This window comes from Bos indicus, chromosome 9, assembly GCF_029378745.1.
Source record: "Bos indicus isolate NIAB-ARS_2022 breed Sahiwal x Tharparkar chromosome 9, NIAB-ARS_B.indTharparkar_mat_pri_1.0, whole genome shotgun sequence".
Classification (NCBI taxonomy): domain Eukaryota; kingdom Metazoa; phylum Chordata; class Mammalia; order Artiodactyla; family Bovidae; genus Bos; species Bos indicus.
This window is the reverse complement of record NC_091768.1, coordinates 13,209,972-13,222,978: the sequence shown is the minus strand read 5'-3', so window position 1 is coordinate 13,222,978 and position 13,007 is coordinate 13,209,972. Positions and strand designations below refer to the sequence as shown.

Sequence of the window (13,007 nt, the reverse complement as noted above, 5' to 3'; positions counted from 1 at the left end):
TTCCACTTTTTAGCAGTTAGGAATAATGTTACTATGAACATTCATACACGGTGGTTTGGGGGAGCATTTATTTTCATTTCTGTTGAATATAGCAATTCCATTTTTGTTTAAATAAAATAGACATAGAAAGACAACAACAACACACACACACCAAAATGTTAACAGAGGTTATTTCTGGACAGGTAATTTTTTTTTTCCTCCTTTGAGCATTTTTATTTAAATTTTTCAAAAATAAAAATTGATTGTTTAATCAGGAAAAAACATTTTTTAAAAGAAAAACAAAAGCAAAACCTCATGTCAGCCCCAGAACTGATCCCCTGTCTTTCCAACACCAAACTCAGAGCCGCTGGCACTGGAGCTCTTGGCTGGAAAGTTCCACGTCCCCCCAACCCCCACCCCCCGCCGCCACCAGCGTCACCACTTTTAAACATTACACCTCACCCTGGGCGTAAAGTGGCTTCTGTGGCCTACAAAGTGGCCCTTGTTGATATTCCTGTCAGCCACAGGCCATGCCAAACGACCCATATTTACTTGCCAAAAAAAACAAAACAGGATACCGTGGAGGCTGCCATTCAGCTCAGGTATCTTTGCTCCCTATCCCGGGACAATGTCCATCAGTTTCACTGTAACAGTTTTATATTTTTAAAGAACCGATTATTGAAGCGTGCGCGCGCGCGCAAACACACACACACACACACACATATCTCTTCAGAAGCTTGGACTCCACTGCAGTTTCACTGCCCTGAAAACCACTTAACGGCGCGCAGATCGGTTTGCCCTGGACACCAAAGAAGTGCTCCAGATTTGAGCCACTGGGTGGCGAAACGAGAACTGTGGGCGCTCCCCGTTAGGGTGGGGCGGAGCAGATATTTCCAGCTCTCAGGAAACTGGAGTTTGACTCATATTTTAGCTGACTCGTGAATCAGAACCATCAAAGGCTAGATTTCTTTTGTCTGAGCAAAAAAGATGACTCTTAACAGCAGCCATCCCCGCGCATGCGGAGGGAAAAGACAAAAGAGAAGAATTTGGAATGACTCAGCCCGGGCCGCCCGCGGGCGCGGGCCGCGCCAACAATGGAAAGTCACAGCGGGGCCTCAGAACTGGGCTCCGGGCACCCCGGACGCTTAAAAAAAAAAAAAAAAAAGTGACTGTTACTCTTTTCTTTTTTAGCCTAAAATGCAGAACTAACTTTTCAGATTACTGTTCACTGATGATACTTCGTAAAACGCACAGTAGTCGTGGGACCGTATTCCCCAAAGCCAGGGTCATCGTGGCGGGAGAAAGACGCCTGGAGACCCCCCCCCCCCCCCACCGCCAGATCTACTCCCGTTCCCCCCGGGGGGTGGGCAGGACCCTCATGCTCTCTTCACCCACCAAAAACTATCCTGAAACAGGCACAAGAATCCACATCACAGCCTCAGCGTCCAGGCTCAGGGTGTAGGCTCGGATCTCGAAGAACTTGCCCCCGGCGGGAACACGGTGTCGGTGAGGGCGCTGGCCCGAAGCCTGGTGGTGAGGAGCTCTTTTCGGGGCGGGGGGCGGGGGGGGGGCTGGCAGGGAGGGGAGCCGTCGTCTATTACAAAAGTGTTGAGCTTGGAGTATGCAGTATCTTGTCTGGGACTCAGTGACTCTCGAGGAATATGGCAGCTGCCGCCAAGAGTCGAAAATCAATTGATGTTTCATATCCCGATTTCTGCCCTCGGCCAGCTTGCCGATGCGCAGGAAGAAAAGCGTTGCTGGCCTGGGCAGGCGCTCTGAGGGTCCCGGGGCAGCTCCAGCCGGGCCCCGGGGCGGCCAGGCTCATATCTTCCCATCCCCCAGCCGTCGGTGCACCCCAAGCGGCTGCGGCCCGCAGCGCCCCGGCTCCGCTAGCCCGGGAGCAGCCGGAGGCCCCAGAGGCGGTGCTGCGCTTTGGGGCGAAGGGCCGTGGTGGGGGCGGCGGGGTTGGGGGGTGGTGGGGAGTAGGGGTTGGATCTCTTCCGTGTTCCACCCCCGCTGGCCAGCACCCGGTGGCCTGCCCAGGACGGCTTCCTGCCGCCCAAAAGCCCAGGTTGCCATATCAATCCATACCTTGCTCCCCTAAAATCTCCCTCCCAGCTTCCAAGAACACCTCTCTGATACCCTAGTATGTAAGAGTCCCTCTCTGAGATTTCTCTATAGTTTAGTATCCGAAACCAAGAATTCTCAGATGCAACTAGAGATTATCATACTAAGTAGAGGAAGTCAGAAAGGGAAAGATAAGTACCATATGCTATCACTTATATGTGGAATCTTAAATATGACACGTGAGATAGTCCCTGGAAGTCCAGTGGTTAGGACTCCTTCCACTGCAAGGGACGCAGGTTAGATCCTTGGTTGGGGAACTTGGATCCTACAAGCCATGCCACCGGGTCAAAAAGTAAAATAAATTTTAAAATATGATACAAATGAACCTATCTAGGAAACAGAATAAGACACGTGAAGAACAGACGGGTGGTTGCCAAAGGGGTGAGGGGAGGGAGAGGGGTGGATTGGGAGTTTGGGATTAGCAGATACAAACTGGTGTATATAGAATGGATAAGCAACAAGGTCCTCCTACCTTATAGCACAGGAAACTATATTCATTACCCTGTGATAAACCATAATGGAAAAAAATTAGGAAGAATGTATCGGGCTTCCCTGGTGGATCAATGGTGAAGAGTCCACCTGCCAAGGCAGGAGGTGTGGGTTTGATCCATGGTTCGGTAAGATCCCACGTGTTGTGGAGCAACTAAGCCCATGCTGCACAATTACTGAGTCCTTGCTCTAGAATCCAAGAGTTGCAACTACGGACCCCATGTGTCCCAACTATCGAAGCCTGTGGCCCCAGAGCCCACGCTCCTGGCAACAAGAAATCACTGCAATGAGAAGCCTTGCACCGAAATTAGAGGGTAGTCCCTGCTCCCCAAAACTAGATAGAAGGCCATGCAACAACAAAGACCCAGCATAGTCAAATAAATAAATAGTAAAAGAAGAAGAATGTGTATATATATATAACTGAGTGACTTTACTGTACAGCAGTAATTAATACAACATTGTAAGTCAACTATACTTCAATAAAAATAAATTAAAAAAAATTTTTTTTGATATAGCGAATGATCAAATGGCATTCAGTATTCCCACACAGAAAGTTTCCACTGGTGTCAGTATCTCATTTATGCCACACTCCATCAGACAAGAGTCATAGAGAGCTAAAATGCCAAATTTTATAAATCGGTTCAAAGTTGAACTTTAGCAGTTTCCACAAAGCTTGAAAAAAAAATGGTCATCTCAGAATCTCACAAGGATAGGAAATTGTTAACAACAAAATTAAAAACTATTAAAATGGGAATTACCCATATTATACTTGACATGAGCCATACATTTTTTTCTTTTTATAGAATGAATGTAAATCCCCAATTGTTTTATATATAAGAGGAGCCTGGTGGGCTACAGTCCATGGGGTTGCAAAGAGTCAGACGCAACTGAGTGACTAACACACACACACACACATATATATATATGAGCGTGGTGCTAGTGGTAAAGAACCTGTCTGTCAATGCAGGAGACATAAGAAACTCGGGTTCCATCCTTGGGTCGAGAAGATCCCCTGGAGGAGGGCATGGCGATCAACTCCAATATTCTTGCCTAGAGAATCCAATGGACAGAGGAGCCTGTTGGGCTACAGTCTATAGGGTCACAAGGAGTTGGACAGGACTGAAATGTGCACAAACAACCTATATTTATAACAAACATTCTAAGGATATCCAGATTGCTTGATGGATTACAGTGATATGAAAGTGAAAGTGAAGTCGCTCAGTTGTGTCCGACTCTTAGTGACCCCATGAACTGCAGGCTACCAGGCTCCTCCATCCATGAGATTTTCCAGGCAAGAGTACTGGAGTGGGTTGCCAGTTCCTTCTCCAATGTGCACAAACAACCTATATTTATAACAAACATTCTAAGGATATCCAGATTGCTTGATGGATTACAGTGATATGAATACATACAGTTTTGGGTTGACCAATTTGAATAACATATTTCTACTTCTTGAGTTCTCTTTAAACTGTCTTAAGAAACAGACTTTCTCTTTAAGCAAAAGTCGCTCAGTCGTGTCCGACTCTTTTCGACCCCATGGACTATACAGTTCATGGAATTCTCCAGGCCAGAATACTGGAGTGGGTAGCCTTTCCTTTCACCAGGGGATCTTCCCAACCCAGGGATCAAACCCAGGTCTCCCACATTGCAGGCAGATTCTTTGCCAGCTGATTCTTTATCAGCTGAGCCACAAGGGAAGCTGGAGTTTCTCTTTAAATAACAAATAAAAATTCAAGATAGAAGCAAACAAAACAGACTTCTCAGAGGGCAAAGCATACTATTAATTAGTCACCCAAACAGTGGCAGAAAACCCATCTGGGGCAAACCAGGTTCACCTTGGGAGATCTGAGCAATTTATCTGAATTCAGAAACTACTCCTTACCCCTCACACTCCCAGTGAAAAGGAAAGAGGGCGGTAGAGAAGCAGGTGAAGGTACAGTTTTAAAAGAAAAGAAAGCCCAATTCAGCAGTGTATTTTGAAAAGACACCTATCTTTATTAAGAGCTCTTACAGCTAATTAGTGTGTTTTGTACTGCTTTTGTTGGATACTTGGAGATTTATTTGCAAACTCTGCAATAATTTCTGTGGACATCAGCAAAGCTGGGTTAGCAAGTGTGGCAGGAAATGTGGAACTAGCCTGACTGTGTCAGACTGACCTGACAATGGTATTTCTTCCTGGGGATGCTCTTTGTGCATTATCTTTATATACACAGAACTATTGTGCATGCCTACTAAGTCTCTTCAGTCGTGTCCAACTCTGTGCAACCCTTTGGACAGTAGCCCACCAGGCTTCTGTCTCCGTGGAATTCTCCAGGCAAGAATACTGGAGTGGATTGCCATGCCCTTCTGCAGGGAACCTTCCCTGGGATGGAACCCACGTCTCTTATACCTCCTGTGTTGGCAGGCAGGTTCTTTACCACTAGCGCCACCTGGGGAGCCCACACAGAGCTGTTACTTACCTATAAACAAATTTGGAAAAAAGTAGTTATTTTAGCAATAGCTTCCTAGTTGCAGAGTTTCAAAGTATATCAAGGAGAGATAAGAAAGCCTTCCTCAGTTATCAATGCAGAGAAATAGAGGAAACAATAGAATGGGAAAGACTAGAGATCTCTTTAAGAAGATTAGAGATACCAAGGGAACATTTCATGCAAAGATGGGCTCAATAAAGGACAGAAATGGTATGGACCTAACAGAAGACGATATTAAGAAGAGGTAGCAAGAATACACAGAAGAACCGTACAAAAAAGATCTTCACGACCCAGATAATCACAAAGGTGTGATCACTCACACTCACCTAGAGCCGGACATCCTGGAGTGTGAAGTCAGGTGGGCCTTAGGAAGCATCACTACAAACAAAGCTAGTGGAGGCGATGGAATCCCAGTGGAGCTATTTCAAATCCTGAAAGATGATGCTGTGAAAGTGCTGCACTCAATATGCCAGCAAATTTCGAAAACTCAGCAGTGGCCACAGGACTGGAAAAGGTCAGTTTTCATTCTAATCCCAAAGAATGCTCAAACTACCGCACAATTGCACTCATCTCACACGCTAGTAAAGTAATGCTCAAAATTCTCCAAGCCAGGCTTCAGCAGTACGTCAACTGTGAACTTCCAGATGTTCAAGCTGGTTTTAGAAAAGGCAGAGGCACCAAAGATCAAATTGCCAACATCTGCTGGATCATTGAAAAAGCAAGAAAGTTCCAGAAAAACATCTATTTCTGCTTTATTGACTATGCGAAAGCCTTTGACTATGTGGATCACAATAAACTGTGGAAAATTCTGAAAGAGATGGGAATACCAGACCACCTGACCTGCCTCTTGAGAAACCTATATGCAGATCAGGAAGCAACAGCTAGAACTGGCCACGGTACAACAGACTGGTTCCAAATAGGAAAAGGAGTACGTCAAGGCTGTATATTGTCACCCTGCTTATTTAACTTATATGCAGAGTACATCATGAGAAACGCTGGACTGGAAGAAACACAAGCTGGAATCAAGATTGCCGGGAGAAATATCAATAACCTCAGATATGCAGATGACACCACCCTTATGGCAGAAAGTGAAGAGGAATTAAAAAACCTCTTGATGAAAGTGAAAGAGGAAAGTGAAAAAGTTGGCTTAAAGCTCAACATTCAGAAAACTAAGATCATGGCATCTGGTCCCATCACTTCATGGCAAATAGATGGAGAAACAGTGGAAACACTAGCGACTTTATTTTTCTGGACTCCAAAATCACTGTGGATGGTGATTGCAGCCATGAATTAAAATACGCTTGCTCCTTGGAAGAAAAGTTATGACCAACCTAGATAGCATATTAAAAAGCAGAGACATTATTTTGCCAACAAAGGTCTGTCTAGTCAAGGCTATGGTTTTTCCAGTAGTCATGTATGGATGTGAGAGTTAGACTATAAAGAAAGCTGAGTACAGAAGAATTGATGCTTTTGAACTGTGGTGTTGGAGAAGACTCTTGAGAGCCCCTTGGACTGCAAGGAGATCCAACCAGTCCATCCTAAAGGAGATCAGTCTTGGGTGTTCATTGGAAGGACTGATGTTGAAGCTGAAACCCCAATACTTTGGCCACCTGATGCAGAGAGCTGACTCATTTGAAAAGATCCTGATGCTGGGAAAGATTGAGGGGAGGAGGAGAAGGGGACAACAGAGGATGAGATGGTTGGATGGCATCACCGACACAATAGACATGGGTTTGGGTGGACTCTGGGAGTTGGTGATGGACACAGAGGCCTGGTGTGCTTCGGTTCATGGGGTCGCAGAGAGTCGGACAGGACTGAGCGACTGAACTGAACTGAACTCCTAGTTGCCTAGTTCTGTGTAGTCAACAATACTCAACCGATTGCCTTTTTAATGAACTCACAGCTCATACTATGTGCACGCTGAGTGCTCAGAGGAACTCATTTAATCTAAGTCATTTAATCCTCAGGAAGTAAGTATAATATTATCTTTCACATTTTACAAATAGAGAAAATGAGGCAAAGAGAGGTGAAGTAAATTGTCCAAAATCTCACCTCTAATACATTGTACAGGTGGGATTAGAACCCAGGCAGTCTGTGCCAGAGTCCACACATCCAAGCACTAAGCTGTGCAGACCTGACCTGCAAATGCTTCCTAAGGGGAATAGACATGTGAAGTGGCTTAATTAAGCTCATTTGCTAAAGATGTGTTAGCAAAAATGTGTTCTAGCGCTGTCCATACCTCTCTAACAGATGTTTTCACCAGCCATCCTAAAATAAATCTGTTGCTAGTATTTACCCAGCAGTGTAAGTTTTGAAGCAGTGTGACCCAGTCTTTCTCTTTAACTCTCAGTTTCAGCTAAACTAAAATTCCAGTTCATATTCTCCTGCCTCAGCATTCTCTCTGTGCTTTTCCCTCCACCTAGAATGCCCCCAAGGTAACTCTCCCCAACTGCCTTCTTTTTTTGAAACTCCATCTACTCAAGGCCCAGCTCACACCAGCATTCCATTGTCACCCTAGACAGAAACTCTCCAAAGTCTGAAATCATACAGCTGCTATTATCTGCACCACTCACATGCCTACATATCTTATCTCCCCTGCTCAATCAGCAATTTCTTTCCCCCACAATACTTAGCACAGCACATTTTCCCATAAATAGTTCCCTGAATGTATAGCCCTACATTGTTTGTGCTCCATTCATCCTCTCTGCTAAATATCTACATACATAGATAGATACATTATATACATGTTTATGTAAAATTTCAAAAAGAAAAGACATCCTACTAAAAGAACCATGATTTTATTCAGGTATCTTTCCATCTCCAGTTCTGGAAGTTCAGTTCAGTTCAGTCGCTCAGTCATTTCCACGTCTTTGCCACCCCGTGGACTGCAGCACACCAGGCCTCCCTGTCCATTACTAACTCCCGGAGTTTACCCAAACTCATGTCCATTATGTCGGTGATGCCATCCAACCATCTCATCCTCTGTTGTCCCCTTCTCCTGACTTCAGTCTTTCCCAGCATCAGGGTCTTTTCCAATGAGTCAGTTCTTTGAATCAGGTGACCGAAGTATTAGAGCTTCAGCTTCAGCATCAGTCCTTCTGATGAATATTCAGGACTGATTTCCTTAACCATTGACAGGTTTGATCTCCTTGCAGTCCAAGGGACTCTCAAGAGTCTCCCCCAACACCACAGTTCAAAACCATCATCAATTCTTCAGTGCTCAGCTTTCTTTATGGTCCAACTCTCACATCCATATATGACTACTGGGAAAACCATAGCTTTGACTAGATGGGCCTTTGTCAACAAAGTAATATCTCTGCTTTTTAATATGCTGTTTAGGTTGGTCATAACTTCTCTTCCAAGGAGCAAGCGTCTTTTAATTTCATGGATGCAGTCTCCATCTACAGTGATTTTGGAGCCCAAGAAAAAAAGTCTCTCCCTGTTTCCATTGTTTTCCCATCTATTTGCCATAAAGTGATGGGACTGGATGCCATGATCTTCGTCTTTTGAATGTTGAGTTTTAAGTCACTTTTAACTCTCCTCTTTCGCTTTCATCAAGAGGCACTTCAGGTCCTCTTCGCTTGCTGCCATAAGGATGGTGTCAGCTGCATATCTGAGGTTATTGTTCTTTATCCCTGCAATCTTGATTCCAGTTTGTGCTTCATCCAGTGTGGCATTTCTCATGAGGTACTCTGCATATAAGTTAAATAAGCAGGGTGACAATATGCAACCTTGACATACTCCTTTTCCAATTTGGAACCGTTTTGTTTTTCTATCTCTGGTTCTAATTGTTGCTTCTTGACCCACACATAGGTTTCTCAGTTGGTCTGGTATTCCCATCTCTATAAGAATTTTTATTCATTTGTTGTGATCCACACAGTCTAAGGTTATAACGTAGTCAGAGAAGCAGATGTTTTTCTGGAATTCTCTTGCTTTTTCTATGATCCAGCGGATGTTGGCAATTTGATTTCTGGTGCCTCTGCCTTTTCTAAAACCAGCTTGAACATCTGGAAGTTTTTGGTTCATTTACTGTTAAAGCCTAGCTTGGAGAATTTTGAGCATTACTTTGTTAGCGTGTGAAATGAGTGCAATTGTGAGGTAGTCTGAACATTCTTTGGCATTGCCTTTGGGATTGGAATGAAAACTGACCTTTCCCAGTCCTGTAGTCACTGCTGAATTTTCCAAATTTGCTGGCATATTGAGTGCAGCACTTTCACAGCATCATCTTTCAGGATTTGAAATAGCTCAACTGGAGTTCCATCACCTCCACTAGCTTTGTTCATAGTGATGCTTCCTAAGGCCTACTTGACTTCGCATTCCAGGATATCTGGCTCTAGGTGAGTGATCACACCTTCGTGGTTATCTGGGTCATGAAGACCTCTTCTGTATAGTTCTTCTGTGTATTCTTGCCACCTCTTCTTAATATCTTCTGCTTCTGTTAGGTCCATACTGTTTCTGTCCTTTATTGAGCCCATCTTTGCATGAAATGTTTCCTTGGTATAGCTACTTTTCTTGAAAAGATCTCTACTCTTTCCTATTCTATTGTTTTCCTCTATTTCTTTGCACTGATGGGTAAGGAAGGCTTTCTTATCTCTCCTTGCTATTCTTTGGAACTCTGCATTCAGATGGGCATATCTTTCCTTTTCTCCTTTGCCTTTAGCTTCTCTTCTCTTCTCAGACAACCATTTTGCCTTTTTGCATTTCTTCTTCTTAAGGATGATTTTGGTCACTGCTTCCTGTACAATGTCACGAACCTCCATCCATAGTTCTTCAGGCACTCTGTCTATCAGATCTAATCCCTTGAATCTCTTTGTCATTTCCACTGTATTATTGTAAGGGATTTGATTTAGGTCCTACCTTAGTGGTCTCTTGGACATTCTGGAAGTAGACCCTTGTTTTTTCTAAGCAAACAGAAATATAAAATGAGTTGCTTAGGTAATTTAAAGTTTTCTAGTAGCCACATTAATAAAGCAAAACTAAAAAGGAGAAATTAGTTTTAATAATAAATTTTATTTAACCTAGTCAACCCAAAGCATGTTAACATTTTCAACATGTAATAAATGTTTAAAAAAAAACATTAAATCAATATTTTACTTGTGTATGTGAGAGAGACACACAGAGAGGAAGAGAGAAAGAAGTTTTGGGAATCTGATGAGTATTTTATGCTTAGAGCTTCTCTTAATTCAGACTGGGCACATTTCAAGTGCTCAGTAGCCACATGTACCTAGTATCTTCCATTTTGGATTAGGCAGGTCTGAGGTCCATCTAGTCAAGGTTATGGTTTTTCCAGTAGTCCTGTATGGATGTGAGAGTTGGACTATAAAGAAAGCTGAGTGCAGTGGAATTGATGCTTTTGAACTGTGGTGTTGGAGAAGACTCTTGAGAGTCCCTTGGACTGCAAGGAGATCCAACCAGTCCATCCTAAAGGAGATCAGTCCTAAGTGTTCATTAGAAGGACTGATGTTGAAGCTGAAACTCCAATACTTTGGCCACCTGATGTGAAGAGCTGACTCATTGGAAAAGACCCTGATGCTGGGAAAGATTGAGGGCAAGAGAAGAAGGGGACAACGAAGGATGAGGTGGTTGGATGGCATCACCGACTTGATGGACATGGGTTTGGGTGCACTCCAGGAGGTGGTGATGGACAGGGAGGCCTGGCATGCTGTGGTTCATGGGGTCTCAGAGTCAGACCCGACTGAGCGACTGAAGTGAACTGAGCCCATCAACATGGCCTTCTCGTGGCAACCCATGTTAAGTCTAGACTGGAGACCTAAGTTGGGTTGATGAGACTAAAGCAGAAGATTTATGATCCACACTTGGGTGAGATTTCCGCCTGGTGGTGATGATGAAGGAAGCCTCTAGCTCTGATCACCTGGCAGCCTTAGTGAGAAGCATCTCAGAGACATGAGGAGCAACCAGCAGGATTGGTGGTAGGATGTCACCAACCCTGAAGATGATGGAAGTGGGGAGATGGAAAGAACTTGGGCTCCTTAGTGACATCACACAGCGCCTGGAGCTCATCCTACTTCTGGTCTTGAAAAATAATACATTTCCCTTTTATTTAAATCAGGCTGCGTCAGAGTTTTCTGTAACATCCCAATATCAGAGCCAACCCTTGGATCCAGTGTTGTAGCCTTCTCTGGGGCCAGTCTACTCCATCAGGGTGCTTTTCAAGAATTATTTTTAGCTGATTCTTCTGGATTCCACTTAGAGTCTTTCAGTAGTTTCAAATTGCCAATGGGTTGGGGGGTAAAGGTCCTCAAAGATGCCGGTACTTGTGAAGGCCTCACCTAGCAGGTGAGGCAGTGAGTGTACAGCAGCAGCATCTCAGGACAGACACTGCCAGCACACTGCCTTCTCAAGCATCCAGCATGTGCTCCATTTGTCAAGGCAGGTATTTGTCATTGCCTTTCATCACCTCTCCTGGAACCCACAGGCCCTGGGACTGGCCCAAAGCTGGACAAGCAAGAGCCTTTTGCCAAGAAGCAGCTCAAGAAGCCACACTTTCCTCTGGGATATGGCAACTTTTTAGGGCAGCTTTTCCCTGTTGAAGACAGGACAGGGTGCCCTAGGACAACTGCTGGTGCAAGGAATTTCGAAGAAAGATCAGAAAGATGGACAGAGGACGTTCCTGGTGGTCCAGCGGTTAAGAATCCACCTGTCGGACTTTCCCGGTGGTTCAGTGGATGAGAATCTACATGCCAATGCAGGGGATATGGGTTTGACCCCTGGTCTGGGAAGATCCCACATGCCGTGGAGCAACTAAGCCCGTTGGCCACAACTACTGAGCCCACATGCTGCAACTACTGAAGCCCATCTGCCTAGAGCCCATGCTCTGCAACAGAAGCCACCACAATGAGAGGCCCCAGACAGCAAAACTAGAGGGTAGCACCTGCTCACTGCAGCTAGAGAAAGCCCACGCCAGCAATGAAGACCCAGTGCAATCATAAATAAAGAAATAAAAGACAGACAGAGTCCTCACAGCTTTGGGGCCGTAAACTGAAGAGAAGTGGAAATAAGAAAAATGGGCAGAAAAAATGCCAGCAAGGGAGTGAGATAAAATTGCTCACAAGCCCATCGCTAACAAGCAGCAGCAGTGTGTGAACGCACCTGCTGCAAGGCAAGCAGACCTTAGGATTCACGACGATGCACAAGTCTTACAGCCCCAAACTAGGGATGGCAAAGCCACAGATTGCTGCCCCTTCAGCCCATCTGGCTTGGAAAACACACCTTGGGCACCAGTTGGTGAAAAAGGAGCAACATAGTAAAGTGAGAAGAATGTGGCTCCAGGACCGGAGAACGCCACTGAGGGAGGTGACTGGTGGACAAGGCCTCCACGAGCCTCAATTTTCTAGTCTCATGAAATGAGCGCTGTTATCTCAGTCTCACAGCTCTAAGAAGCTTATGTTCCAAAATGCACCTTACTTATAGCACATCAGCTATAAATGCCATAAATGTCACTGTTACGATTCCTTTAATAAGGAAAAAAATACCTCTGATGGATTTTTCATGCCCAGAAGCCACTACCGTTAGTGTTGCTTCTGAAGGATAATTGACAAATATAAGTGTTTTTAATAAAATCATATGTTCTTACAGCATTTATTCCTATCAACTTACTCTCTCTGTGCCTCTCTTTCCTAATTTACAAAATGAGCCTTCAAATACTTGTCCTGCTGGGGCCTGGAGTGGTGGTCAGATGAGATTACAGATCCAAATGATTTATTTAGATTTAGAGCTTATACATCAAGTGTTACCTCCCTCCAAAACATTTATAGCATCTCATTGCAAAAAAAAAGCTTGCCAGGGCACAGAATCCAACTTTTGTTTTATGAAATATTATAGACAGTGGAAAGTGTAGAAAAGTAATAACATCCTTATTACTATTTGTTAAATATGGGTGACAGCCAATGTTTAAACATTTCATTAAAAAACATTTTAAATTAC

At 44.3% G+C, this 13,007-nt stretch overlaps 1 long non-coding RNA gene across 2 annotated transcripts in view; it reads right to left on the bottom strand.

Moving 5' to 3' along the window:
- The window catches only part of LOC139184879 (uncharacterized), a 35,506-nt gene extending 33,595 nt beyond the window's left edge, over positions 1–1,911 (bottom strand). For both annotated transcript variants that reach the window (XR_011568367.1, XR_011568366.1), the window contains exon 1: positions 1,375–1,911. This is a non-coding gene — a long non-coding RNA (uncharacterized lncRNA). The remainder of the gene's footprint in view (positions 1–1,374) is intronic.
- Positions 1,912–13,007: the final 11,096 nt, after the last annotated feature.